This window comes from Benincasa hispida, chromosome 3 (genome assembly GCF_009727055.1).
Source record: "Benincasa hispida cultivar B227 chromosome 3, ASM972705v1, whole genome shotgun sequence".
Taxonomy (NCBI): domain Eukaryota; kingdom Viridiplantae; phylum Streptophyta; class Magnoliopsida; order Cucurbitales; family Cucurbitaceae; genus Benincasa; species Benincasa hispida.
Genome location: NC_052351.1, coordinates 41,599,983 through 41,604,431, shown reverse-complemented (window position 1 = coordinate 41,604,431; position 4,449 = coordinate 41,599,983).

The following is a 4,449-nucleotide window of genomic DNA, read 5'->3' as shown; positions in this document are numbered from 1 at the left end:
ATATATATATATATATTTTAATTAAATTTTGGTGTTGTTTGATAGTAACCCTTTGTTTTGTTTTGTTTTGTTTTGTTTTTTTTTAAATTAAGTCTATGATTATTACTCTAATTTATTGGTTTATATATTTCACTGTTTAGGAATGTTTTCCAAATTAAAATCAAATCTTGCAAAATATATATATATAGTTCCCGGCAACTATTTGATTTTGAAAATAGTTTGCTTGCTGCTTTTTTTTAGTCTTCAAAATTTGAATTGATTTTTTAAAATATAGGTAAAAAAAGTAGATAATAAAGTAAGAAACTTTGTAGATTTAATATTCAAAAATAAAAAATAAAAAATTATATGATTGTCCATTTAATTGTCCATGTGAAACTAATCATATAAAAATTAACCATTTAATTAAAATATTTTCATAATAGTGATTTATGTTAATTATTTCTTTTAAAAAAATCAAACAGAAAAATTTTTCTATAGAGAATTTGATCCATGCGAATTTTCGATCGAAAATCCCCGCCTCGATCCCTTTGCGAAATTTGACCGAGATGAAAAATAAATGGGGAGGGGAGAAGCCATCTTCGGGCCCGCCCATGAACATCTCTCGTTATATTCAACTACCAATTTTAATCTCAAAATTATAAACGTCTTTGTCAAAATTTAACATTTAACAATTTTTTTAATATCATTATTTTAAATTTATTGACATTTTTATAAATTAGCAAAAGTTTGTCACACTCGATATTCTTAAAAAGGAAGAATATCAATATATACCTTTAAATTTTAAGATTACATCAATTTAAACCATAAATTTTCATGAGTGTATCAATTTACAATGTCACTTATCTTTCATTTGAAAAATATCATTAGATACTTATGATTGTTCCAATTAAACTTCCAAATTATTAGAAGTGAATCAATGTATAGTACTATTTATTAAGGTTGCCTTTGAAAATTGCAAATAAAATGGACAATTAGAATTGATTCATAGACAACTTTCTAAGGTAATCTTAATTGAGAGTCCAAATTGATTTGTATGAAAGTTTAATTAATAAAATTATAAGTACGTTTATCTCAGAAGAATATAATGAATGGTATAAATATGAAAGTTCACCATTTTTATTGATACAATCATCTAAAGCTTATGGATATAAATAAACATTTTTCTTTTAAAAATTAACAAACCTACTAAACATAAAACAGAAGATCAATCTTCTACTGGATACAAAATTCTTAGAATTTTCAAATTTATTCAATAGGACAAAAACTTCAATACACAATTTAAATTGAGAAGAATTACTAGATAATTTTAAATCTTGAAGACCTATTAATCACGATAATAAAATTTAACTACATATTAGACATTTGTTAAAATTTAGAGACCTATTAAATATTATTAAAAAAGTTTAAAAATTAAAATTGTAATTTCTTTTACAAACTTAATAAGCTTATAAACCTTTTTTTTTTCTTTGATTTGTTCAATCATGACATTAGAAAGTAAGGAGATTCATATCTTTGACCTATTAACTGATGATATTTATCTTACCAGTCGAGTTGAAGATTTAATGGTCATGCTTTGAATTTCATAGATTGCATAAACTTAAAATAAAAAGAAATGGAATATAGGACAAAAAAAAAAAAACATTTAAAACCCGTTTTAAAAAAAAAAAAATGATGTGACTAATTTGAACCTGACTTAATTGGTAAATCATACGTCATCGATCAAGAGATCTGGATTTCAAATCTCTTATGTTATATATCATTAATTTTTTTTTTCCTGAGTACTACATATCATTAAATTAAAAAAGAAAAGTAAAAGAAAAAATCTATAACTATCCTCGACTCCGAATGGCCTTTTTGGGAGATGAAAAGAAAAGTTCTATAGATATTAAATTATTTTCTAACATGTCCAATTTGTAAAAAGATCAACTCTGCTAATATTATATTGTTATCTTGTAATTTGTTCTTTTTATATTTCAATATAAAAATTACGTTTTTTTTTTTTAAAAAAATCAATAATATACCGAATGTTTGATTGATGACATATATTTTAACCAATTGTGTTAAGCTTAAATTAATTAACACGTTTAAAATTTTTCTAAAATCTATAATAATTATAATAATTGAATCATTTTTAGTGAGATAATCTATAATCATAAAAGATAATAAGTTAAAATAAAGTACGTAATTATAATTACCAACATGATATTAAAGTTTCGTTGACATGTTATATTTTCATATTTTCAAAAATTCAACATTCATATGAAAGATGAATCGACATTTTTATTATATCGTTAAAAAATCTACGAAATCAAAAAAAAAAAAACTAATTAGCATACTATATTACTATGTAAATATAAAGTAAATAATAAATATGTTTATTAAGTTACATATTTTTTTCATTTATGATTTCTTTTAAAAAATATCTAGGCTAACAATTTATCAATGTTTCTATAGACATTTTTATAAAATTGATATTTCGATATTTTCCTAGATAACAATATTTTTTAACTTAATAAAAAGGAAAAAAAGGGAAAAAAAAAAAGAAGAAAAGAATGGATAAGAGCATCGTTTGCAGTGCCCAACGAAGAGATGCCAAAGCATAGAATTTTGGATTTTGTAAACTTATTACCTAAATTGGCATCTCCTTTTTGGCGTTTTGGATTTTTCGTTTCATTTATTTTAAGTTTATAAAAATTTCACTTAATCACTTTAGGTAATTTTAAGCTACACCTATTTTTATTATTTTATCATATTATTTAATTATTATTTATTTTATTTTTTTAAAAAATATAATTAAATTATTTTTATTTATATGTGATGAACATGAGATGTATAGAGATGAATAGATACAATTTGAAATACACCTAAAAATTGCTCATCATTAAATACAAATAATAATAATAATCTCTATAAATGAAATATGACATTCTTAGTCATAATTGGGTAAACTTTTAGTACATGATTGTCATAAAATTAATTAGAAAATATTCTTTTAAAAAAATTATTATTATTATTATTATTATAAAAAGTTGTAACGGGAAAGACCGGTATATACTAACGACTAATTAAAACTATTTCATAAAATTTAGGAGTTGTATGATAATACTTTTTATAAATATCAATATCAATGTATACTCTTAGATTTTAAGTTGTATCAATTTAAATCTTAAAATAATTGTTATATTAGTTTAAACTCTAAACTTTTATAGGTGTGTCAATTTAAACTCAAAATTAATAATTGTATCAATTTAAATGCTGAGCGTTTATGAATGTATCAATTTAAACCTTTCATTATGTTTTGTTTAGATACATTTATGAAAGGTTTTAAAAATTTGAATTGATATACTTATGAAATTTAAAAGATTAAAATGACATACTTATGAAAATTCAAGATTTGATATAATTGGGGATTAAATTGATACAATCCCTAAAATTTAGGATTTAAATTGAAACAATTATTAATTTAAGATTTAAATTAATATAACCACTAAACTTCATAAATATAAATTGATATTTGTCTAACTTAAAAAATTAGAAAAAAAAAAACTAAAAACACACGCAAACGAAGACTTGGGACTAACGTAAGTAAATTCAACATCATGCCCATCCTTTTTCCAAAAAAAAAAAAAAAAAAACAAAAAAAAAAAACAAAACAAAACAAAAGAACATAAAAACAAAAGAAACATCATGTCTATCTACTTGCCAAATTTGAAATAGTTTCAATTGTTTTTTAGATTTCTATTTAATCGTTATTTCTTGTTTGATTACTATTAGATTTTTTAAATTAAGTTTATAAATACTATTTTTATCTATCAAATTCTTTATTTTGTTATTCACTTTTTATCGATAAATTTTTTAAAAACAAACCAAATTTTAAAAAATAAAAAAGAAAAAAAATAGTTTTCAAAATTTTATTTTTGTTTTAGTATTTGACTAAGAATTCAAGTATTTTTTCAAAGAAAAAAAATGTTAGAATGTATTCAATTCAGGCGAAAACAAGTATTAATTTCCAAAAAAAAAAAAAAAAAAAATTTACCAAATTGGACTAATTTACCAATTTTTGTTTTTATTTATTCCTCCCAATTTGGTTTTTGTTTATCAACGAAAAATGCTTGACTTAAAATTCAGAAATGCCATGAAATTAGTTAAAAATAAGTGTATAATTGAAATTAGGGCACACTTGATAATGTTATTGTATATGGTTTCTAGTTTCTAAAAATGAAAACTAAGGTTTCTAATTTCTTGTTTATAATTTTAGAAACAATAAAAACGACGTCACTGTTTCATATTCAAGGAAAACGTAAATTAAAGTATTATTTTGGATTGTTTTTAAATATAAAAAAATAAACCAAAATATTTACAAAATATAGTAAAAATTTAAAATTGTCAATGATAGACACTGATAGAGTTTATTAATAGACACGGATAAAATTGTTATTGTATTGGTGA